The 25,870-nt window shown below is 55.0% G+C and overlaps 1 protein-coding gene across 11 annotated transcripts in view; it reads left to right on the plus strand.

Moving 5' to 3' along the window:
• PLEKHA5 (pleckstrin homology domain containing A5) overlaps positions 1-25,870 on the plus strand; it is a 205,309-nt gene that overhangs the window by 49,769 nt on the left and 129,670 nt on the right. The window contains exon 1 of one of the 11 annotated variants that reach the window (XM_055118307.1): positions 24,609-24,627. The exons of the other annotated variants lie outside the window; for them this stretch is intronic. The gene's annotated coding sequence lies outside the window, so the exon portion shown is untranslated. Of the gene's footprint in view, positions 1-24,608; positions 24,628-25,870 lie in introns of those variants that run through there. 11 annotated transcript variants of the gene reach the window in all.

Here is a 25,870-nt window from a genome sequence, read left to right on the forward strand (position 1 = left end):
AATATAACACGGGGAGCTTGCCAGGCTCTGCCGTGCAGATCAGTACAGTAAGTTGGAAAAGATCCTCAGGGCTGGAGTAATAGCACAGTGGATAGGGTATTTGCCTTGCACAAGGCCAACCCAGGTTCAATTCCCAGCATCCCATATGGTCTCCCCTTCCCCCCCCACCTGCAATTCCAGAAGTAATTCCTGAGTGCATGAGCCAGGAGTAACCCCTGTGCATCACCAGGTGTGACCTAAAAAAAGGGGAAAAAAAAAAAAGATTCTGAGAGAAAGTTACCTGTGCTTTGGGAGTCAGCCCCAGAGGGGACCGTAGCGGGGCCCCTGCCGTTTCCCCAGAAGAAGGGCCAGCCCGCGTGGCCTGGGCCAGTCAGACCCGGGTGCGGGGAGCCTGGAGCAGGAGGCAGAGAAGGAGCAGCTGGGGTGGGGGGGGGGGAGGTGGGGGAGGGCTCCTAGCAGGCCGTGTTGGATGCAGAGCCGTTGACCTTATCATTAAAGCTGCTGCCAGTCATCAAAAAGTGCCCTCATCAGTTTTAATCTCTGAAGGCTCGGAGCGTGGCCGCACCTCCCTGGGTCAGGACAGCTGGGAGCCGAGTTCATCTCTCCCCCCACCCCCCCAGCCCCCAATCAGAAATCAAATAGTTGAGTTTCAAGTGTTGGAAATGTGAATTCCTCACCTTTCAGCTCTCATCAGCTGAGGCTGCTGTTGCTATAGCGATGATTTTCCGCCTACAGAAAATTTGTGTTTGAGACCGTTTTTTCCCCTTAAATATGGTTTTTAAAACTACAAAATGAATACGCGTAGGCATCACAGCCCTGAAATAATTCTTCAGAGGGGAGAAAGGTGATTAGTTTTTAATTATGGCATGCACGGAAACATGAAAACTCAATCACAGATCTCATTGGTTTCATGGGTACAGGCTTGAAAGCAGCCTGGTTTGATGTGTAGTGGCACCCCCTTACCCTGCTTTTCACGTCCCGGGTTTCCGTTACCCACACTCAGGAAAATAACATTAATTATGCCCTATTGTTGGGGGTCATTCTCCCGCGTTATTCCTGTTACGTTGTTGTGTTGTGAATTTCTTACTGGGTGTCATTCACAAATTATGCTCTATCCTATGTGTCGGGGAAAAAACTAGTATGTGTAGGGAAGGCCTGGGATGAGCTGAGGGTTCAGGCTGACATGGGGGTCTTTCAGGACCCCCGTGGAGAGAGGACAGCTACTCCATATCATTTAGAATAAAACTGAAAATTAAAATAAATGTCGGTATAGTAGGAACCGTGGTAGCAATCTCACACCATAAAGCTTTTAAAATAAGTTTATCAGGGGCCAGAGCTGTAACATAGCGGGTGGGTGCTGGCCTTGCACGCAGCCCACCTGGGTGAATCCCAGGTGCCCTGGAGGGTCCCCCGAGCAGCACCAGGAGTGATCCCTGAGCACGGAGCCAGGAGTAAGTCCTGAGCACTGCTGGGTGTGCCCCCAGACAAAACCAGTGAATAAAATAGGCTTTTTTGGATGCATGGGGGGTATTGGGCCACAACCAGCTGTATCCTGGGCTTGTTCCTGGCTCTGTGCTCAGAGATCATTCCTGGCAGCCTGGGGGCAGTAAGGGGGCAGCACCGAGGGCCCCGGGGGTCTGAACGTGGCATCAAGGCACGCCCCCTACTCTGTGCTCCCACCCTGGCCCCTGAGGCGTGTATTTTCATTCCTCCCAAACTGTCGCAAAACTCCCTGTGATTCGCTTCCGTTCTTCTGAATCCGCTGACTTTAAGGTGATTTTTACTCCTGAATCGTCCTTGTTTCATCGTGGTGATGCTGGGACGCCGGCAGGGGGTTCACTGCGTGGAGAAGGATGTCAGTTGCCTGGAGCAGCTGGGGGTCCCTGCCCCAGGGCCTTTGCATCTCATTGACTCAGGAGCTACCTGAGGACAGCTCCCTCCTGCAGCCTGTTCGCTTCCGCTTCCTCAGGCTGAGCTGAGATCTGAATTAGGTTGATCCTGCCCCTTGACCTTTCACCTGCCCGACTCGGTGTCCTTGTTAACTCCTTTGCCGCCCGAGTGTCGAGTGTCGCTTGCTGTATTCTTATTGATCTTTAGGGTAGACTTATGGACGTGATGAACTCGGACAAGGTGTGAGCACCAGAAGCCGAAACACGCAATTCAGACTAACACAGAGAAACAACTGCCAGTTTTCAGGATTATTTTTGTAACGCAAAAAGATTTTGTTGAATGACCTTGCATATGCAGCATTTAAAAGTTTTGTTTTGATTTCTTTTTTTTTCCTTATTTCCAGTAAGAAAGTAATAAGTAAGCTAAAAGAAACAAGGATAAAAAGAGGGGAACGGTGAATACTGGCTTGTGCTAAAAGAAATCGCCACCAAAAAAAAATAAATAAATAAAAGGCAGCTGGAATGAGTTACCGTCTCCGCTATCAGATCGGCAGGGGTTTGAGTCTAGTAGTGTCTTGTGTGTGTCTGCACAGGGGGGATGCGGACATGCGCCTCCTGCTGGTGGGAATGTGAACTGCCCAGAGAGCCCAGCAACAGCCCAGACCCTCTGACCCCGCATTTCTCAGGCTGCAGCTCGGCCCTGCGCGTCTGTCAGTATTGCAGAGTTGGAAGGACGGGAGGGGACGGTTAGCGAAGTCTGCTCTCGAGACACACGCACCCGCACTGGTGATCGCTCCGCTCTCTTTCTCTGTTGCTTTCTTTGTTGGGGGTCAGACCCGGCCGTTCCTGGGGGTCCCTTGCAGCTTGGTGCTCAGGGGGCAGGAGCGGTGCTCAGGGGACCTCGTACTGCGGGGAACTGATGTCAGGCCTCTCCGTGTGAGGCATGTGCTGCGGCCTGTTGCGCCGGCTCCCCGCTGCCTTTCAGTAACGAGTCACCCAAACTGCCAGTCAGGAGAACATCCTTGGACTGTGTGTGCCGTGGGTCCACGTGCACGGAAGGTCAGGATCGAAAGAAGAAGAAAAAACCCAATCTCGAGGGTGCACACGATAAAGAAACAAAGCAAGAGGACAGGCGGTGTCTGATACAAACTCTTGGATTTTGAATACAGAACTGAGGGTCCCAGGTGGGGGGCGGGGAGGAGAAGGCTGGAAGCCACGAGAGGACAGTGCTCGGTGATGGCTGCCGAGGTGCTGTCCCTGTGGTCATCAAAAGCACTCACCGTTAACACTGTCGTAGCCACGCCGTGCCCGTAGTGCAATAAAATGACAAAGAAAAGGCAAAGCTGAGCTCAATGCAGCTTGTATCCCAATAAGCATCTACGTATTTATGCATCTCCTCTCTAATATCCTGGCAGGGTGCCCATGAGAGTGTCCGTCTGGTTTCTGTGGAACTTGGAGTAGAACTGTTGAAGATGATCCTTTTGGCTAAAATCAAGTTTAGTCCCACTGAGGGTGAAACTGTTGACTCTCCGTCTCACTGTAACTGCCTCTTTATTTATGCATATGCCTAGTCGCCCTTTGCACATGTCATTTTAATGCACATGTTGGTTTTGCTTGAAAAATTAAAACAGTTGTGTTCACCATCAGCTCTTCACCCAGGAAATTAGATACCTAAGAAATACATGTGTCCGTAGCTGTAAAGGTAATAATTTTGTTTGACTGTAACCCCATCTTATGTTAGATGTGAAGGAAGTTAAACAAAAACCTCAACACGGGGAAAATGAATGGTATGCAAATGTCTAGCAGTTGACTCCCACTGACCAAACCGTGAAACAAGGCAAACTAGACAGTCTCTGGGGCCAGAGAGTTAGTACAACGGGTAGGATGTTTGCTTTGCTTTGCGTGGCCGACCCAGATACAATCCCAGGCTTCGCGTGTGGTTGCCCGGGCATGTCTAGGAATAACCGCTGAGCACTGCCAGCTGTGGCCTCAGAACAAAACGTGTGTGTGTGTGTGTGTGTGTGTATATACACACACGTATATATATATGGTATATGTGTGTGTGCATACATATGTGTATATGTGTGTACATAATCTTAATTATTCTTGGTGGCATGGTGCTGTGGATGGAACACGGGGCTGTCACACAACGCAGGTAAATGCTCTGCCACTGAGCTCCACAGCCTTCCACAAATGGGGCACAATTGCTGTTGAGGCCCTTGCGGAGAGACGAGTGTGATGGGATGTTCGAGTAGTGCAAATGCTTGCAGAGTAGTCGTACCCCAGAGCACAGTGACTGATGCCTCTTTGTGAGTGTATTTTGAGGGACTCAGTGCACACCGGGGGGCTTGACTCTGGCAGCACAGGAAGTACTGAAAGGGAGATGGGTCCTCGCACAGCTCCTCGAGTGCCCGGGTGCCGCCCACCCTCCTGCCCCTGCCATCAGCGGGCCCCCGGCCAGCACGCACAACGTCCAGGGGCTCCATCCCGACTTGGGCCCCCGCCTGCTGCTGCCATCCCGAGTTTGTACAGGGGCGGCTCCCACAGTGCTCAGCCCCCTCTGCAGACGCCGCGCCCCCGGGTGGCAGCAGCCCGCAGAGCCGAACCGGAGCCGAATCCCCCCTTCTGAGGGTCAGGCCTGCACGCTCTGTCCAGAGCGAAGCCGGCTGACCAGACTGCCAGGACTGTCCTGGACTGGCGCGAGCCCCAGAACGCTGGGACACGCATCTGGTTGGCTGGTTGGTTTCATCCTGGACTTCGGTGATTGGTGCCACCAAAGGCATCGTGAAATGAATTATGGCAGGGGACTGCGTGGCAGTTACGGGGCGCAGGGGGGCGGGGGGTCAGGGTTGTGTTGGTGCGGGCTGCCCTGGCTGCCTCAGTGGGCACCACCGCCCTCCTTTCTCCAGAGATGGCAGGGCAGATGTGGCAGTGCCAGTTCCACTAAGCAGGCAAAACGAGGGGTTGGAGCCATAGCTCGGTGGCAGGGTGCTTGCCTGGCATGCGGTGGGCCCTGGTTCGGTCCCCAGCATCCCAGAGTCCCCTGAGCAGAAATATAATGACCACCAGAAATAATTCCGGGATACAGAGCCAGGAACAACCCCTGAGCATTGCCAGGGGCATCCCCTAAACAGAAACCAACCAAACAACAAAAACAGATAAAACGAATGATTTATGGTGAGTGCTGGTATGTGCTTGGCTAGTTAGTAGAAACTCTTTTAATTATCTTTTTTTTTTTTTTCCTGTTTGAGAACAGAAACCAAATGCTTTGGAGAGGAGGAAGGGGAAAAACTCGTCTTTGTGTTATTTGCATTGCAGGCACATCCTGCCTTTTCCAGAAACTCTATGACTCTTCCATGATTGCATTTTAAAGCGAGGCATTCAGGCCCTTGGCACTGGGAATTCAATTTGGGGGGTACAGGTTTTTTAAATGGGAAAGTGACTCTTTCATAGGATTGTTCTTGGATGCTTTTCTTTCTCTTTCTCTCTACCCCCCCTCTCTGTTTCTAGATCCCGTGGATTATTGCTAAAGCCTCCTCCTTTTACCATTATTTGCACTGATACAGAGAAAATGACTATGGTACACTGTGGTTGCAGTTTTGTTTTGTAAATATGTGTGTGCAGATAAAGATTGGAAGGAAAATAGAAAATAGTTGGAATTTCCAAAGAATGAAGTTTTAGTAAGTACAGATTGCAGGGTGGGGGGGTGCAGGTATTTGTGTAGTGATGGTGGAGGAATGGATTTGTTGCAACAGTAACAGGCAAATGAATTTCAGGGTAGTTGAAAGTTAGCTGCTTCTTTGTACCAGGATATACTGTGTGTGTGTGTGTGTGTGTGAGAGAGAGAGAGAGAGAGAGAGAGAGAGAGAGAGAGAGAGAGAGAGAGAAAGATCTCATAAATAAGAATGAGGCAGAATGCAGCCCAATGCACTTGGGAAATGTAGCTTTTGTTTCAACTCCCTCCCGCATGTAGTGGACACTGTGTGCTTAATTGTGATCTTTCCTTAGAGCACGGAAGGACCAATAAGCAAATCTCCACCGTCACTCTGAGATTTAGTATCTGTGCCTGCTATTGAGTCCTCGGGGGCCTAACAGCTGAATATAGGCTTTAAATCACTGATGGGATTTAAATTTTTTCCCAGAAAGACTAGGTCACTGCTCAGTAATCGAGGGCATTTTCCCGCCCGAGCCTGCTTTGAAGCCGTCCCTCGGCCCCAGAGGGACGCCGTCCAGGGCTGGCGCCTGTGACATCTCAGGGCCTCCCGCAGAATTAGGGGTAGAAAGGGATTGTTTTGTAGAAAGTAACTTTTCAACTGGCAGCAGAAGAGACAGGGAACAGTTTTGCCCGAAGTCTGAGATTTAGGGTATGTAGAAGTCACACATTGCTTGTATTATACTTTTTTTTTTCTTTTTGGGTCATACCCGATGATGCACAGGGGTCACTCCTGGCTCATGCACTCAGGAATTACCCTTGGCGGTGCTCAGGGGACCCTATGGGATGCTGGGATTCGAACCCGGGTCGGCCGCGTGCAAGGCAAACGCCCTCCCCGCGGTGCTATCTTCGACTTTGACTAAGGAAGATCTGACCCTGCAAGTGTGCTGTTGGGAAACCCGCCTGCGGGGTGCCGTGCGCATCACCCCAGAGGACCCCCGGAGCCCACCAGGAGGAAGCCGAGGGTGCAGAGCCAGGAGTAAACCTTGGACACCGCGGGTGTGGCCCCCGGAGCTGCCGGGGCCGCCTCCTGTGCGAGTCTGCAGCCTGCCAGGCTGTCGTGACGGGCTCGCACACGCGTCTCACACGCGCCTCACACGCGCCTCACACGCGCCCGTCGGCGCTCAGGAGAGGGAGCGCGTGTGCGGCCGTTTCCAGCCCGGGTCCGAGGGACGAAGCTGGGCATTGGACTTGAACTCACCGGGTTACCTCAGGGCCGTGCAGGGCAGGGGCATGGGCACGGCCCGGGCTCGCGGGGCGCTTTCCCGGGCACAGCACGTCACCGCCGCGGGTGCGACCCCGCCCCGCGGCCTCAGGGCCCGCCTTAGCACAGCCCAGGAACTCGCACTCAGACCCCCGGGTTCATTTCTCCGCCAAATAAAACGCCGCAAGAAGCCCCTGCGAACAGGGGTCGTCGGCAGGAGCCCTGCGGTCGGGGGTTTGGGTTCGAGCGGCCGAGGGCGCGTGGCCTCAGCGTGGCCTCGACGTGCCGTCCCGCGGGGCCCAGGCCGCCTCACCGTTCTTGCTGTTGTCCCGGCACGCTGGTCTCTCCCCGCGGGTTGGCAGCGAGTTTCCCGGAGTGCCGGGGCCCGTCAGGAGGCGACAGGGACAGGCGACGCCCACCCGACGTGCGTCCCGCGCATGCGCGCCCGCCTCGTCGCCTCGAGTCACCTCCCCGGGGTCTGCCTCAGTCACTAGGAGCCCGCAGGCGGGAGACACAGACCGGAACCGCCTCCCCAGCCTCAAAGGACGCCTGGCCTCGGCCTCCCACGGACATGCGGGGGCGCGGCCGCTCCTCGCTCTGGGGGCCTGGGGGTCAAGGGCGCGCACTGAGCCCGGGGGCCGTCACGGGGGAAGCGGGTGGGGGCACGTGGAGGAGGGTGTGTGGGGACGGGTTGGGGGGCCCATCAGGGGGAGGGCGTGGGGGGCCGGGGCACATCAGGAAGGGTGGGTGGGGGCGGGTTTGGGCCCGTCAGAGGGAAGTCGTGTGGGGTGGGGCACGGCGGGGGAGGGGGAGGTCCAGGGCCAGGGAGGGGGGAGGGGGAGGGGAAGGGCAGGTGGGGGCGGGTTGGGGCTCATCAGGGGGAGAGCGGGTGAGGTGGGGCTCGCCGTGGAGGGCGGGTGAGGGGCCGTCAGGGGGTGGGCGTGTGGGGTGGGGGCACGTCAGGGGAGGGTGGGCGAGGTGGGGCACGCCAGGGAGGGCGAGTGGGGGGCCGTCAGGGGGAGGGCGTGTGGGGGCGGGCCCGTCGGCGGAGGGCGTGGGATGGTGGCCGGGCAGCGCGGGAGCCGCTGACCGTGTGTGGAGGAGGCTCCCGGGGGCCCCATCGGGCCGCGCTGAGCAGCAGTGAAGGGAGCGCGTGGCCGGGCGCGAGGGGCGATGCTCGGGGTGGCGGGCTCGGGCGCGGGGAGTGACACACGGGGGTGTGGGCGTGAGGAGTGGCGTGTGTGGGCGCAGGGAGTGACACGTGGGGTGTGGGCCCGGGGGCGGCCACAGGTGTGTGCGTGGTGTGGGGAGTGATGTGTGTGTGCGCGAGTGGGTGTGGGAAACAGCGTGCCGGGGGGTACGAGTTGGGGACAGGAGCGTGTGTGTGTGTGTGTGTGTGTGTGTGTGTAGGGGCACATGGGGCTGGTCCTGGGCGCGGGGAGCCGCTCTGTGACCCCTGGTTCCTGCGTCCCTGCCCGGGCGGGCCCTTGGGTGACGTGGCGCAGTGCGGGGTGCGACCCGCCAGGATCCAGGCCCGCGGAGGGGGAGGACCTTGGGGCCGCCCCCATGGACTCTGGGCTCCGCCCTGGAGCACCCAGGCTGGGGGAGGAGGTGGGTGTGGCGGAGGTCGAGGCTGGGGGTGCAGGGGGGGTCAGAGACAGCGCCCCCCCTCCCACGCCTGCCCACGCTCTGGCTGCGAGGCAGGGGGGAGAGCTGTGAGTTCCCGCCCCTCCCGACTTGGTCCCTGTCAGCCTGGCTCCCACGGGACAGGAGTGAGTCCCATAGGCACCCAGGGCGCCCGTCCGGCCGTGGTTGTATGGTTGTATTTTGCTTTTCTGTGCGTTTTTCTCGCGTCCGGGTGGTAACTCCTCAGTCAGAAGGAGGTTGGCGCCTCTGGAGCCGTCTCAGAGCCGCGCCGCCCGCCGTTCCGTGTGGTCAGTTCTCGGAGGTCTGGGCCCACGGCTTAAGAAGCGGCACCTGACCAGAGGGACTTAGGACCAGCCAGGTCAGGGCTCTGCAGGCAGGAGGCGGCCCCGAGCACTGCGGGGTGGTGGGGGGGCAGGCCTCGGTGACAGCGTTGCGTCGGTCCCTGCCCACCCTCCAGCCTCGTCGTCCCCCTCCATCACCCACATCCCACACTGCCCAGTGCCTCTGGCCCCCCGCGAAGGGGGGAGGGCTGTCTCGCAGTGCTGGGGGCTCCTTTGTGTTACCCACAGACCCTTGCCAGCCGTAAATCTCCAGTCTAGTCAGCGGACCGTCAGCCCATGAAAGCAACACGATTTGCCAAAGGCCCCATAAAGTGCAGCTGTGACATCACCCCTGGGTCCGGCCAAGTTCAGGAACGCAGAAAGGGGAAACCTTTGGCTTTGCAAATTCGGTCGCTAGGATCGAGCGTCCAGTTCAGGAGAAAATGGGCCTTTTGAGGACCCATGGCCTGGCCGGAGCCCTCGCGGGAAGGACTTGCCATGACACGTTGCAGAGGGCACCGGGTGCGGGGCCGTCCACGTGCAGGGCTGGGGGGCGGGCTGCACTCCGGAGGGCGCGTGTCTGGGCGCGAGGGACCCTCCCTGGCGGGTCACTGAATCCAGAGGGCTAAATTTTAAAGTTTTGCGATGGCAGCAGACTTTTCAGGAAAGTGATGCCAACTGCTGTTGTCTACCGGGTGGAGAAGGGGCTGGGGTGAAACAGCGTGTTGCGTGTGGAGCCCCAGTTCCCCTCGGGGGTAGCACCAAGTGTGGGCTGGTGTCCTTCCCCCAGACGCACACCCCTAGAGGCGTTATTTTTAAGCAGTGTGGTTGGCGGTCCGGCTGAGGATTGGTAAGCAGCCCCTTCCCCCTGTGGCCTTTCTGATTTCGTTCTCCCGCTGCCTTGCTTCTGCGTTAGGCGGGCGTTCAAGTGCGGGAGGTCAAGGAACGGCATGTCGCTCCTGCCCTCTGGTGGTCGCAAGCGGCGTTGCACACAAGCAGTTGCAGGCTGTGTGTGCTGTGACTCTTGCCACCCTCGGTCATCGCCAGTTTCTCTCCCTGCCCTTTTCTTCGCTGGCCCGCTCGTTTGTCCAGGCACTTCACAGGCACCTCCCCGTGCCCGTTTCCACCAGGACTGCCTCGCCTGCTGCTCGCCCTGGCCTGCAGCGAGGGCTCCCGCATGGATCCCTTGGGTGCGCTTTTGAGAGGCCTCGGTGTGACTTGCAGACAGTTTCCCTGGCGGCCTGTGCGTGACGTGGGTGGCTGTCCGTGGGTGGTCCGAGAGTGAGGCGTATTCCTCGTGTCTTGATCTCCTGCCGTGTAACAGTGCCTCAGTGTGGCGGCCTAAAACCATGAATGTTCAGTACTTCAGTCCTGAATGTTGAGCCTCAGTCCTGAGCGATGCAGTCACATGACTGGGCGACTCGGGCCTCAGCAGGGTCACCATCCCCTGAAGGACGAGCTCCCAAGGAGATGGGGGAGGGGCAATGGTTCCTGGGGTCCTGGTGCTTGTGATTCCACAAGAACGAGAGGGGCCTGTTCTCACACTGTCACTTTAGCCCTCTCTGATTGGTCACGGCTGTCGAGGCTGTTTAGGTGTCTCAGGGACCCCCCCTCATAGATGCCGTGCTCGTTAGCCACGTCGCAGGGTTTGATCCATCAGAAGAGGGAAGAAGAAGACCAGCCTGAGGTGCTGGGCTGCGGCGTGAGATGGGAGAAGTCACCGGCTGTCTCTCTGTGAGACAGTGGCGCTCCATCTCCCAAGCTGCCGCCTTGAAAGGGATGCTGAGAGAAGTGGGACAGGAGCTGGAATTTTAAACAGCTTTTATAGCAGTCTGGAGCCTGTCTCATACTTAAAAACCTCCGTCTCCACTCGATGCCGCTGAGCGCGAGACTCTTGTCTGCTGGAGAACGGTCAGCGCTTGGCAGCTGACCTGGTGTCGCAGAAGCTGCCCCGCTTTGAAGATTTGTCCACTTCCTTCCCTGGGCCAGCGACTGGCAGTGTAGGGGCAGCCTGGGCGGGGGAGGGATGGACGGGGCGGGACGCGGCTGGGCTCAGGGTGGGAAGGGAAGAAGAGCGGGGTCTGGACCAGAACCCCAGGACTTCGGCGTCAGGTTGGAAAGGGAAAATTAAAGGTGGCACACCTCTCTTCCTCCCAGATCATCCCTCTCTCCTATATCCCACTGTATCTTAATGCATTTTTAAAATAAAATAGGGTTTCAGGTTGGCCTGTCTGTTTCGAAAATGCATCTGTGGTGCTTCGAATATTAAGGATGTACAAGAAAGAAGAACATGGGTGGACATAACCAATTTAAGATATTAAAATTGCATCGATCTGTTTTCCATAGAATGGCTTCAATACCATTTCAGAAACAAGTCATATCAGAAACGATGTTCTTGCTCCCGCTAACGGCCAACCTGTGGTCAGCCGTCTCCACGGAGTCGCCAGAATGGCTTATGATGCCTGTTTATCCTCAAGGTCTTCCTTTGCAGGCTTCACTTATGGAATTAATATATTAATAAGCCCATAATCCCCACAGGCAAAAAGATAGATTTATAATGCGCTTATAATATGGTGAGGTAATTTCCTCTAGGACATTTTCTTCAGACAGTATTCTGTTTCATGAGCTTAATATCATCATTTCTTATTCTGCCGTACGATTGTTAATTCGCCTGTGTAATTTCTGTGGAAAGGTATTAAGGATACTTGGTGGAAGTGGGATAAATGGGAAGGAACGTTCTTCCACCGGGCGAGGGTTTCCCAGCTTCTCTCAGACACTGGGGCCTCCGGTATCTCGGTGTCTCGCGGGCAGCCCAGCGCAGAGAAGCGTCAGGACGCAGTCAGAGGAGGGGAGGGAGGGAGATCGGGGTCTGGACCAGAACTCAGGGCTGACTCAGACAGGCCGTGAGCAGGGAGCGGCCTTGGGCAGGAGGGATAGCGCCCCTGGGGGACAGAGGGGGTCCCACACGTGGCACAGGGGCTCCCTGCCAACATGGTGGGCGCCCAGGACTTGGGGCAACATCCATGGGTTGCTGGGGTGGGGGAGGGGGAGGGGGAGAAAGGCCGTGCCCAGCATGTGGGCAGGGACGGGGAGTGGGCCTACAGCTCGAGGCTCGGGGGGCAACTTCCCCAGCGGTCCCCAGGCTGCCTCGTGCAGGGTCCTGGTTTTACACCCAGAAAAAAGTTTTCTGGGGTGGGACGAGCCTGAGAAAGGGGTTCATTCATTGAAGATTTGCATCCTAGAGCCGAGTGCTCTGAACGATAATTTGGGTGTCTGTGGGAAAGTCGGACTGGAGCAATAGCACAGCGGGTAGGGCGTTTGCCTTGCATGCGGCGACCCGGGTCCGATTCACCCGTCCCTCCTGGAGAGCCCGGCAAGCTACCGAGAGTATCTCGCCCTAATGGCAGAGCCTGGCAAGCTCCCAGTGGCATATTAGATATGCCAAAAACAGTAACAAGTCTCACAATGGAGACGTTACTGGTGCCCGCTCGAGCAAATTGATGAACAATGGGACGACAGTGACAGTGGGAAAGTCAGAGAGTCTGGGGTGCCCAGAACCCAGGGTGAGCTAGAAAATAAGTATGTGGACTTCCCGGCACTTGCAGATGATATCACAGATGATATAACTGTGAGAAAATGTTATTGACATGAATAGCTGCTTTTTGAATACTAAATGTCAGGCCTGTCGCCCCGGAGAAGGGCCGTGGGGGCCTGGCGCGCCTTTCCTTGAGCCCTGGGTGACGGAATCCCTGTTCGCTCCAGCTGACCTCATTCAGGCGGAATCTGCCCACTCGCCTTCCTGTGCCTTTCCCGACTCCAGTCCGCGCTCCGTTGACGGGTGAGGGCATTGACTCTCCGTTGCCCTTACTTGCACTTTCTGTTGAGTTTTGGGGTTGGGAAGTTATTAATCAGCCGAGTCTCGCGCCTCCTGTCTGTGTCTGTCGTCTTCCTTGGTGTCCTCATGTCCCTCTGCCGGAGAGTGCAGAGAGAACGGGCGACTCTTCACTGCTCCTTCTGTCTACCTGGAGTAACCCAGACTCTCAGACAGTGTGGATGCAAGGTGTTATGCTAGCTGCGCTTGCCCGCGCTCACGTTTTCCGAGTAGACGACTTGCCCAGAGCGAGGAAAGTGTCTCGTGGATCGCCGGGCCTCTGGATGTGTAACGCCCTTGAGTCATCGCTTGACTGGATGAATATTTCTTAAAAATCCACTTTAATTGCCAGAGTGCCTGTTCCTTAGTACTGTTTCCTCGGTTAAAGCCCAGCTGTCCTAGGCGGTGTGAGGGCGTGGGAAGCTTCTCGCAGCCGGGCTCTGGGCTCACCTGGGGAACGGGGGTGGGCAGGGCGGGGGGGGGGAGGGACGGGGGAGTGCTGTTTCTGGGTCAGCGCTGAGTCCCGCCAGCCGGAAGCCCAGCGCGTCTCTGTCTTTCAGGGGTGCTGGGCCAGTGACGACAATGCAGGTGGCCAGAAATTTCGGTCGCTTGCCCGTGTCCAAGCGGTCTGGGAGGGGCCTCGCAAGGGGCCCGCAGGTCCCCGGCTCCAGAAGGGGGAAAGTAGACATGTAAGTGCTGGGCGTTTAGAGTTCTCTAAAGCATTGGCTTTTCGGAGAAGTGCTGACTCTTGGGCTTGCCGTGGGGAACTTGGAGAGAATTCAAAGGCATGAAAGTGATGAATTCCAGAGAATGGGACTCACGAAGCACCGGCTGATGAAGCAAGTCCTATTATTTACTTAAGTGGAGAATTAATGAAGAAATAAATATTGGGATGCACCTAAATGAACTGAGTACGGATGGGAAGAGGAGTCGAGGAGAGAGCGCGGCGGGCAGCTCGGGGATCATGTTCTGAGTGCGGGAGCCCCCGGGTTCACAGAACCCCAAGCCCCAAACAGAAAATAAAGTGACGAAAGAACATATGAGCTGGGACGCGGAGATGCTCCAGAGACGGGTGCATGTGTCTCACGTGCTTGAGGCTTCCCTCCACCCAACCCGGACCCTGGGTCTCCCCAGGACTTTGTAACTCATTGTAACCAAGACCCATGAATCTGTGAACTTGTTACACATCCTCCATAATTGGTGCCCGGGATTAAGAGTCCGCATCTGCGGCTTGCGGACCGAGTTCCGCTGTGCCCCTTGCTTCCTGAGAGGACGCCGTGTTGGAGCACGGCCACCCCTTTGTCCCAGCATTTGTTGCCTGCGGGTTTCCTCCTAACATCACTTTGCGTTACGTTCGTGGGGAGAGGACTGCTGGCTCCACAAAGGCCTGGTGTATCCACAAAATTCCGTGGTTGACCCTGGCCCTCTGCCTTCCGCTTTGAGGTGCCTCGAGGTGCATTGCTGGGTGCCCGACTCAGTGCTACCCACCAGCAAAGTGGGCGCGGCGTTAGCTGTGCCTGAGGTCTTTCCTGCAGCTTTGAAGCACCAGAAAAGGGGCTTCTGAAGATGTGGTGTGGGGGGCAGGGGACTTGCCTCAGGCACAGTGGGCCTGGGTTCAGCCCCCAGCACCACCAGGAGTGACCCCGGGGGGCAGAGCCAGGAGTAAGCCCTGAGCCCTGCTGGGTATGGCTATGCCCCAAGAATTATAAGGAAGAGTGTAAGCCTTCACAGTCAGAGAGGAGCAGCGCGTTGTAGGACTTGCACCAAGCGAGCTTCATTAGGAAGGCTTTAGAGAGAGGACCCGGAGCTTTGCAGAAGGCCCGAGTGGAAACACGGGAAGCCGGTGATTGAAACGCAAATGAGAGCGTCCTGCGGACGGAGTTGGGCTGTTCAGAAAATGCAATTAAAATTTTCTAATCAGTTTCCTACTCTGAACTCTGGAAGGTAGGAATTTTGCTGTTTACTTTGACATTTATTCTGGTTTATGGTCAGAGTTTTGATTCTTTTAATCATAAAAGTAACCTGGAACATGTACTCAGATAAATACAGCCCACTTCAGAATGCAGAGATGTAGATATTTACAAGTCTTAAATATGCTCGAATTAAAGGCAGAATGTCTGGGTTAGAGACACAGTGTAGGGGCCGCAGAGATAGTACAGCGGGGATGGCACTTGCCTTGGATACAGCCGGCCTGGGTTGAATCCCTGGTACCACATAAGGTCCCTCCAGCCACCAGGAGTGATGCTTGAGTGCAGAGCCAGGTGTGGGCCCTGAGGAACACTGGGTGTGGTCCAAAAAAATACCCAAGGGGCTGGAGCGATAGCACTGTGGAGAGGGCGTTTGCCTTGCATGCAGCCAACCCAGGTTTGATTCCCGGCATCCCATATGGTCCCCTGAGCACCGCCAGGAGTAATTCCTGAGTGCATTGCCAGGTGTGACCCAAAAAGCAAAAAAAAAAAAAGAACCCGAAACACACATGTGCGCGCTCGCGCACACACACACACAGTTTAGGACTGTGTGGCAGAGCAGAGAGACAGCCTCTTCTGTGCAGACAGAGTAGGAAACTGCAGAGAAAGTGCTTTTTCTGGTGATGATGACATCCAGCTTACATTCTGCTGGAGAGGCGTCGTGGTCGTCACTAAAGCCTGCTGTTCCGATACTGAGAATCCATCCCCAGTACAGTGGACTCTGGCGACCGTGTGAAGTGGGGGACGTGCATGTGCTTCGGCACTGAGTGGAGATTGGTCTGTCCCGATGCTGAGGGCCAGCGACCGGTCAGCAGACACGGTGTCATGCTCGCTCCGAGCAGCGGAAACCCGCCCTTGTTCACTCACCTCAGCTCAGGGCTGGACTCTGGGGGCGCTCCCCGGGCTCCCCTCCTCTCCCGATTAGCCCATAAACGCAGCCCTGTCCTCGTCCTTTCCCTCCTCTGCTCCTTCCCCTGGTGGACGGTCACCCAGTCCCCCACACAGCCAGAGGGCGGCCACCTCCCGCCCTTCCCTGGCTCTTCTGCCCTGGAGCCTTGCACACCTGCGTGACTGCGCCACGTTTCCAGCTGGTTCCCTCACTGGCTGCTCCACCTTTTCCAGTCGAAATGACAGGGGGCAGGTACTTTGTTGGGGTGGGAGGGGGTTAGGCCATGCCCAGCAGTGCTCTGAGCCTCTTCCTGGCTCTGTGCTCAGGAGTCTGCCACGGAGGTGCTGGGGCTTCAGAGCAGGGTGGCGGGAAGCATGGCCAGTGTGGTGACGACGGTCACACATTTTGTTTCTGTTTCATGGGGCCTGGTGATCCTTCACGCAACTCCCCCAAAAGCCCTTTGTCCTTTTCATAGGCATCAGCCGCTTGTACCCTGTACTGCCAATACTGATTTAAAAAGGTTCAGCTAGCAGCTAAATGCTTCCGACCAGAAACTTCAATTGCCACGTGATTTTTATCAAGTGTCTAGAATGTCTACTGGTATTTTAAACGGCCACATAGAGGTGATTTGAGAGTTGATTCTTCATGGGCCCGTAAAGTCTTGCAAATTGTTAGGTACGTGTAGTAAACATTTTTTGAACCACAACCTGTCACCCGCTAATTTTTCCAGAAGAGCATAAATAGAACTAACCTAATTCTGGGTAATTTATTTAAATGAGGAGCACAGTTCATAACACTGCGGTTGCTGTGTCGGCTAATGATGCTTCTTCTGTAGCAGCGATACTTATAGTGGCTTATAGATCTGTATGTCTCTGTGCATGGGGCAGCTTGTGAGTGAAAAAGGGGCTGAGGAGATAGTGGATGGGAGAAGGGAGTGGGAAGTTGAGGAAACTGCCATTGGTGCAACAGCAGTGCCAGTGGTTGTGGAGTCACTGTCACTGTCATTCCTTTGCTCATCGATTTGCTCAAGCGGGCACCAGTAATGTCTCCATTGTGAGACTTGTTGTTACCATTTTTGGCATATCAAATACACCACAGGGAGCTTGCCAGCTCTGCCATGCAGATAGGATACTCTCAGTAGCTTGCCGGAGGGATGGAGGAATTGAACCCAGGTCGGCTGCGTGCAAGGCAAACGCCCTACGCTACGCACCATGCTATCAGAAAGAATAAAGATCGCCATCTCTCGGGGCCAGAGCGATATAGCACTGTGGAGAGGGCGTTTGCCTTGTATGCAGCCAACCTGGGTTTGATCCCCAGCATCCCATATGGTCCCCTGAGCACCACCAGGAGTCATTCCTAAGTGTAGAGCCAGGAGCAACCCCTGAGCATCGTCGGGTGTGACCCAAAAAGCCAAAATAAAAAAAATCACCATCGCGCCTGACTCCCTGCGAGTGCCCAGCGGTCAGAGGAAGTCCACGGGACATTCTGTGTGGGACCACTCCTGCTCAGACCTTCCTGGCCCCCTTCTGGGCAGTGAGCCCTGACATTCGTGGCCTCCTGCCCCCTCCTCGTGTCTGCTGGTGTCCTGGTGCAGAAGGGAAGTTTGCTCGTGTCAACCGGCCCAGGAGTGCTGGCACCTGACCTCAGTGCCTTGGCTTCTTCCCCTTGGGTGATTCCTCCCCACTGAAGCCCTGTGACTTATGGGCCCCTCCCTGCTGTGTCTCTTTGGGGGAAGGGGGTGTGGGGGACGGATGGGGAATGTTCAGAGCATCAGTGGTGCTCAGGAATCATTCCTGGCGGTGCTCGGGGGACCAGATGTGGTGCCGGGGATCGAACCCTGGTCAGCCTCATGCAAGACCAGTGCCTTACCTGCCTGCTGTGCTCTCTGGCCGGCTGGGCCCTAGTGTGGAGATCTCAGTCACGGGTTCGCGCATACGTGGATTTTTCTGCCTGTTCCCTGTTGGGAGAAGCTCATCTGACATGTGGGGAGTGGTGGCCGTCGCTTCCTGCTGTGCCTCCTTTCTTCCCACTCCCCCAACTGCAATTTTGTTGCTCAGGAACCGTTGTTGGAAGACGTGGGCCAAGGGAGCACTGTGTTAAGGGGACACTTGGGAAACCACGCTAGTATGTTCTTATTATTGGAGGTGATACTTGAATTCACGGTCAATGTCCCGGGGCAGGATGGGGTGCTGTGGGGCGGGCCGTTCTGGTTTGGGGGAGCAGGTCTTAGCGAAGACTAATCTCGGGGGCCTGCAGGAATGGTTCTGCTCCACCCTCATTTTCCCTTCTCATCCCTGCACTACAATATTTTTAGTGTTTTTGTCTTGTAATATCTTTATTTGGAAGCAAAATTATTTGCATTTGCTTTTGTTTTTCTAGTAAAGCACTAGAGATTTTCCTCCAGTCTATGCATCGCCCATGGCAGGAGACAGCTTGAATGCCAAAATAATGTATAATTAGGTCTATTCATTATCTTGCCACATGCTAAGTAGATGCTAAGAGTTTATTGCTGCAGTAAAAGTCACAGGGATATTTAAGTTTATTTTATGAAAATATGTTCTTAAATTTATGATTTTTTTTGGTCAGACAGTAACAAATTATTATGCAGGATTTATTCCTTTGCCCAGGAGTCTTGCAAAATTTTGCCCCAGATTTTTATAGGGACTCTCCTAATGATCGTTACTTTTTCAATTATATACTTCTTGGCGCGCTCTTTCCTATAGCATATTTGAGGGGAGAAATCCTCTTTTTGTGAACTACTCAGATTGTGTACTTATAGCTGCACTGCCTTCTGAGTGAGGAAGCAGGAGCGTGGGAGCAGGAGTCTGTGTCTGGTGTCGGACTGTCACTGTGGCACAAGACATGGTCCCTCGTCCCACAGAGGAAATGGTGACAGGGCGGCCGTGCTTTGTGGTTCATTTGTTGTCATTAGGATTCAGGTGCTTGGTGCTTGGCTGCTGGTCGGGCACCGGGGGCTTTCCCAGGAGACAGGGTGTGCGTGGAGAATGGGACACCCACTCAGATGGGACACCCAGGGCAGAGAATCATCCCTTTCTCTTTTTTTTCATTTTTATATATTTTCTTTTCATAAAGTAATTCACAATAGTTCACTGCAGATAATATTCCAACAGCAATCCCACCACCGAGCACCTTCCCACCACAATGAGAGGGAAGTGTGTGAAGGTTGTTGAGTTTCCTTCTGGAGCCATTTAAGCCCTTATGTAGGAGAGTACAAGCAAGTATGCGAAAAACAAACAAATGTGTGCTGCTTTTGGTACGTAAGTGGGCTAGAGTATAAGAACTAGCGTGCTCCAGGAAATTCTGTATCACTCTCTTCTAGGAGCTTTAGTTTAAAGCCTCTGGGTCTTGGTCCTTGATGGGATTAGTTTGTGGGGGTGTGACTGCCAAGCTACTGGAAAACTGGGGAGCTGGGGGGAGGAAGCCCAGTCCCGATGCAAGCGGGCTTGGAGATTCCAGTCACAGGTCCCACATACCTGGATTTTTCTGCTGGTTCCCTCTTGGGTGAGGCTTGTCCAAGCCTGTGGAGAGTGGTGTCCGCCACTTCCTACTGTGACTCCTTCCTTCCCACCCCCACTCCCAGCAGCATGCTTTATAGCTCATTCCAGCTGTGGGTCTGGAGTGCAGAATCTGCTTCCCGACCCCAACACTCGTGGCCACTGCTGTAGGTAGAATGAGGATTTTGTGTGGAGTCGACATGCGGTCACGGAATCACCCATGGGAGAATGTTCTGGTAGGCGCACTGCCGACAGCTGCAGTTTCCCTGGAAGGAGCCGCTTCCTTGTCAGATGGGGCGGGGAGTGGAGCCAGGAGGCCGCGAGCTACAGGAGCAGGCGTCAGGCCAGTTGGCTGGGGCGGTGGGTCCTGAGGCACCACCGTCCTGCTGAGCACGTTCCGTCCCCCTGAAGGCCGTCACGAGGCTGACCAGGACTCAGCAGTAGCCTTGAGCTTCTGGGGGCCACTGGCGCCACTGTTCTGAGGCCCCTGGGCTCTGATGCTCTTTCCCTTCTGTAAATGCGAGTTTGGCTGATCCCCGTTTCGGACCCCCAGTATTTCCTCTCTTCTCTCTACACTGGCTGTACCACGCCATTTGGCTCCGTCTCCCCCCCGTTGGGAACTGCGCCCGTCCCCTCTCGCCCGCTCCCCGCAGCCTCTGGCGTGGCTGGTCACCGGATCTCCTGTTCCCTGTTCTCGTGTCCGGCCAGCCATTCCTGTGGATGTGGCCATGGAGGACCCCCCCCCCCCCGCCCCGGGTGCACGTTTGAGTCGCCAGACACTAAAAGCACGTCGTGTTGCGCACGTGCCTGCAGTGGCCAGCAGACCCCGGCTCTGCCCCCCGCGGCCTGGCTTTGCTTCCTCTCTCGTAGCTGAACTCCGCGCTCTTTCCTCCCGACCAGCCTACTGAGGTGTCAGCTGAGCTCAGTCTCCGTGTCCCGGCCCCGTGCTTGGGGGCCAGAGCAGGGGCTTCTCACCAGAGCGACGTCAGGATTGTTCTGGCCGCGCCTCCTCCTGGCGGCCTCACGCTGAGTGGTCCGATGGCTTAGTGCCCGTGTTGCGAACCGTAACACCCAGGAGAGAGAGTAAAAGGGAATGTGGCTGCCACAGACGTGGGGGGCGGGGGGAGGGATGCTGGGACCACTGGTGGTGGAGAATGGGCACTGGGGGAGGGATGAGGGTACTCGATCATTGTATGACTGAAACGTAATCATGACAGTTTATAAATCTGTGACTATATCTCACGGTGATTCATTGAAAAATTAGAAATAAATAAACAAATTAAATATTTCCCCAAGGAAGATACAAAGATATTAAAAAAAAAAAAAAAAAGGAAAGAAAAGACTCCTGGGGGCCAGAGAGAGCGCTCAGCAGTCAAGGCCCTTGCAGGCCTTGCCCTGTGGCCCGAACTTCGGTCCCCAGCACCGCCAGGAGTGATCCCAGAGCAGCACTGGCCATGGCCCAACGCCCAAAAACAAAACAGAGTTTAAAAACCAGTGAGGGCGGCACCATCTTCCCACCTTCAACAGAGAAGAGGCCAGGCAGTCTGGTGAGCAATGTGGCCGGAGAAATGCTCCGGACCCGAATCCGGGCCAACAACACCAGGGATCCAGACGGAGGAGGTACAGCAGGCACACCTTCTCCGGATAGAGCCCTGGCGACACTGAGAAGCAACTAACACGGCTCCGGGTTTCGGGACTGGAACACATCCGAGCCGCGCGGCCGCATCACCTTTTCTAAAAACTGAAAACATACAATCTTTTAATGACAAACCAATTATCAAATGCTTCCTTAGTAGGGCTGTCTTCATTGGGGGGAAACTCCAACAACAATAGTGAGTTTTGTTTTGCAATATGGAATGTAAGCAAGGTAGAGAGAAAATGAAGTGAAATTCATCAGTTATACAGTTGGGGGGGCTCTGGCGGGGGGTATACTGGGGATTTTGGTGGAGGAATATGGGCACTGGTGAAGGGATGGTGTTTGGATATTGTATAACTGAGACATAAACCTGAAAACTTTGTAACTTTCCACATGGTGATATAATAAAAATTTAAAAAATAAAAAAATAAAAATAAATAAAAACCAGTGAGGGGCTGGAGCGATAGCACAGCAGGGAGGGCATTTGCCTTGCACGCAGCTGACCCGGGTTCGATTCCCAGCATCCCCTATGGTCCCCTGAGCACCGCCAGGGGCAGTTCCTGAGAGCAGAGCCAGGAGTAACCCCTGCGCATCACCAGGTGTGACCCAAAAAGCAAAAAAATAAAATAAAATAAAAACCAGTGCAGATTCTAGCAGAAGAATTTTCATCGTTTCAATCTGTGTCCTGCTTCCGCCCCGCTGTGGTCGGATGTCAGGTGTGTGCCCGGTGTGTGGGAATCGAGGGGAGATCTGTCTGTCCCTATGTGCGTGCTTGCAGTAGAATGTTCTAGAACTTTGTAAACCATGCCACCAGATGTTACTTTCCTCATGAAAATCTGTCTTTTCCCCATTGAATTTGTGTTGAATTCATTGTTACGGGCCGGAGAGACGGTACCAGGGGCCGAGACACTCACCTCGCACCCGGCTGCTCGAGTCCGATCCCCTGCACGTGTGGCCCCCGGAGCATCTCTGGGAGCGGCCCCCAAAGCAAAGCCCAAGTGAACAAGAACCAAATTCCTTTCCAGCGTAGCTCTTGAATAGCGCCTTCCGGCATTTTGAGGGTGGGCAAGCCAAGACTGACAGACCCCCAGAAACAGCACCGCGACTGGGTGGGGCTGCGGGTGCCGGCCCGAGGGGACGTCTGCGAGGGGGAAAGTCGCGTGACGGAGCCGAGAGTGAGCAGGAGTCACCCGAAGAACTGGTGCTGTGGGGGTGCCCCAGAGCGAGGCCTTCTGGGCCCGGAATGTGCGGGGCGTGTGGCCCCGGCTGCGTCCACCTGCTTCCGTGCCCTCCCCCCACCCACCCACCGGAACCCGAGGCTTCTCTCTGCTCTGCCCTCCCTCAGGCTCTTCCTCTGTGCCCCCAAGACTGACCAGTCCCCTCACCAGAACTCTCCCGAGCACCAAGGCCGTGATTGGCCACCGGCTCTCGGCGCATCCACGCGTCTCCCTGACCCTCGTGTCCACGGCACGGTGGCTTAGAAAGCACCCACAGGTCAGGTGGATGTGGGGTCAGTCTTCAGTGAAGACTTTCTCTTTACTCATATGGGAACATTAGGACTTTCCTTGAACTTGGGCTGATTTTTTTTTCCCAAAGGACACACACACACACACACACACACACACACACGGTTCCATTCACAGAATTGTTCAGAATAAACATTTGGACACTTGTGGATGTTGTGTGACTCTTGGTGATTGCTTTTCTTTTAGCTCTCTGATTCTTTTGACCAGGGCTTTTGTTGTTGTTGTTGTTTAATTGGTTGGTTGGTTTGGGTGATTTTTTTGCTTGTTTGGGTGTTGTTTATTCATTTTGTTTTGGCCTTTTTTTTTTCAAGAGATAAAATGCTCCCAGAGCACAGGACAGCCACCTAGTTGTTGCACTGTGCTACTGGCAGTTGGAATGAATTGTCGTTGGTGGTCTGCTCAGGAATGTGCTGTGTCTTCTATTAAGTTAAGAATAACTTGGTTCTTCTGCAAAGGTGTTGATTCATAAATATTGCTCAGTGTGGTTGCATACATCATTCTCTGTATGGCTTTTAAAAAAAAAAAAACACTTAGCTTTTTATTTTTTTAAACCAAAGAAATAATCCAGGACTTAAGAAGACACTTGCTGGGGCTGGAGCGATAGCACAGCGGGGAGGGCGTTTACCTTGCACACGGCCAACCCAGGTTCAATCCCCAGCATCCCATAGGGTCTCCCAAGTCCCGCCAGGAGTAACCCCTGAGCATCACCAGGTGTGAGTCGTTAAAAAAAAAACGGAACCCATCCCAGTTCCGTGCCTGGCACATTTGTTCCCCTGAACACCCCTGGGGGTGTGGCGGGGGGGGGGGGGGAACATCCGACGATGCTCAGGACCTACTCCTGACTCTGCACTCAGGAATCACTCCTGGCAGGCTCCGGGGGCCGCATGGGATGCTGAGGATCGAACTCCAGTCAGCTGTGTGCAAGGCAAGGGCCCTGCCCACCATACGATTGTCCAGGCCCCCACCCAGAATCCTCGAGCAGTCTTGTCCCGTCTCTGGGAGAGCCTTTGTCCACCTCCCAGGCCTTCCAGAGTAGAGCCGGGCAGGGCAGGGAGGCGCTGTCCAGCTCACCGGTCACCCAACAGGGCTTTCCTGTCTGCAGCGGGGAAGTGAGAGAAAGAAGCGGAAGAACCTTGGCTGGTGGCCGGCTGCCCCGCGCCGGTGGGGTACACGGGCGCTTCCTGTTGGTGCTCGTCTGCCCCGGTGGAAATGAGAAGTGAAACGCAGGAGTTGTCAGGATGGTTGAGGGGTCTCTACCCACCGTGCTGCGTCTCTTCTCAGTACGCGGTGCTGGGAGCTGAGGATAAATCTGACTCCGACCTGTCGTGTGAGACCAAATGGCCCCACAACAGGTAGGCCAGGCCAGTAGCCGGGGAATACGAACACCCGCTGCACACCAGGCCGCTTTCAGTGGCCTTTCTGATGATGAATTGTTCTTGAAAATAAAAGTCAGATCCTATTTCACACTTTCTCAACACTCGCGTGCAGCCTGTAGTTAATCAAAGTATATTATACACTTTATAACAGGCAGAAGGAAACGCCCTGGTGCTGTAGTTTGAGAGCAGCAGGCAAGCGGCCGGAGTAAGGGGTTCAAAAGTGAAATCCAGGGCCTGGAGCAATAGCACAGCGGGTAGGGCGTTTGCCTTGCACACAGCCGACCCGGGTTCGAATCCCAGCATCCCATATGGTCCCCTGAGCACGGCCAGGGGTAATTCCTGAGTGCAGAGCCAGGAGTAACCCCTGTGCATCGCCAGGTGTGACCCAAAAAGCAAAAAAAAAAAAAAAAAAAGTGAGATCCAGGACTGGAGAGGTGGTACAAACCTGTGTCCCCGGCATCTCTTACGGTCCCCTGAGGACCAGCAGGGCTAAGTCCTGGGCACAGCTGGGTGGGCGCCCCACCCTCCAAAAAAAGCGAAATATAGACAGCATTTGTTTAATTGATCAGTGATCAGATTCACTCTGGGGAAATCCCGTCCCAGGTGTCTGCCTTTCCGATCCTTTTCAGCACTTCAAGGGAGATCAAGTATTGACATAGTTAATAAACTACTGAGACCAAAGGTCTTGCTTTAATAAGCGTGTAGAAACAGTCATTGCAGCCACACCGAGCCAAAGGAACCCCCAAACATCAGCACATGTCAAACAGATCAGCCGTGTGGTGGTGTCCCCAGCCCGCTGCAGTTACCCGTCTTCGACTGAGCCTGCAGCGCGCCGGGTTTGTTGGAAAGTAGGCCACCGCACGCGGAGCTGAGGCGCCGAGCTGTTTAAATTAGATACTGGGCATGCTCACACGAAGCGCTCAGTCCGGAGGCTGCAGGGCGGCTCAGCTCCCGGGGAGAGCCGTGGAGGAGCACCCTGCCCCGCCGTCACCATCCTGTCGGGAGCGTGTCATTTGTCTGTGCAGACAGCGTCAGACAAAGGGAAGAAAGCCAGCTTTCCGAGAGAGGCCGCACGGTGAGTTAATTCCCCGTTTGCCTCGGTGCCTTCCCACCCCTCGGGTGTGCCACACGCGTGCGCCTCTGTTGCTGCCGCTCCTCTCTCTTCTCCACGCCTAAGCTTTCCTGTGGCTAGAAAACGGGAGGAAACTGTGTCTGCCGCCTGAGCCTCGCTCCTGCCCTGCTCGGAGTGCATGCCTGCCGTGGCAAGTTCAGGAACTGCCGGGAAGATGCCCCCTCCCTGTCCCCTGCAGGTGTCCTCTGCTCGGGGGGGCTGGGGGACTCGGGCCGGGCTGCCTGCTCTCCGGGGATTTGTCTCTTCGGACAGTTTAGCACATTTGTTCTTGTCTTTCCGTGCTGGTAAATTCTGCCTTTGCATTCGGAAGCTGTGTCTAATAATAGAAGGAAATCCCCGTGAAGCAGGAGGGTGAGAATTCCCTGCAGCTCCGGAGGGGGGGAACGCTCCTAGTATTACTTCCGTACCGTGAGGACCTGCGGCCCGGAGAAGCCGGCTTCCCAATAGCGGGGCCGTCTCAGGCACCCCGAAATAAAACGGCACTGATAACACTTTGTGGAACGAGTGAACAGTGATTCGGAGTTTATTTTTAGGATCCCTTCCATTTTTTATGGCTGAATGAGCCTCGGAAGTGCTTGGAGCATAGTCGCAGTTAAGCAGTTTGGGGCTTGTTCTTTCCTTGCAGTTCTTCCAAAGCGGTTGCCGGGAAGATAACCTGAGCTAGATATTTCTGTGAGTCTTTTAGCAAAGCGTGTTTAGCCAAGACGTTACAGAGAAATTTTTGTTCATCCCTTCGCCTCCATATTTTGTTCTCTTAGTCGCAGGTAGCATTTTTAAAATCCAAAGCGATCTTATTTGATTACGGGTCTGACTTTGATGGACGATGTATAATAAATGAAGTTGCCGCCAAGTCTCCAGGGCATTCTCTTGGAAATTAAAGTTGTACAACTCTGCGTGAAGATTGGAAGATGAGCATCATGGGCGCGCCGTAGTATTTATTTTCTCCAAGGCAAGTCGTTTGTCAGTGGAGGTCCATGCCAGGGGATTTGGAGTAAAGGAAGGATTTTGAAGCACCCTAGAAAAATTGGGGGGTTGGGGGGGAGCATGGGCTGGGAGGAACGCTCAGTGCCTGCAGATGCGCAATTATCTGCTGCTTTCCTGAAATATCTTTATTCCGAGAGCTGCCCCCTCTCTGCCATTTTCCAGGTTGGCATCTGTGAAGGAGGTGGGTGTGTACATGAACCCG

This window comes from Sorex araneus, chromosome 10 (genome assembly GCF_027595985.1).
Source record: "Sorex araneus isolate mSorAra2 chromosome 10, mSorAra2.pri, whole genome shotgun sequence".
Taxonomy (NCBI): domain Eukaryota; kingdom Metazoa; phylum Chordata; class Mammalia; order Eulipotyphla; family Soricidae; genus Sorex; species Sorex araneus.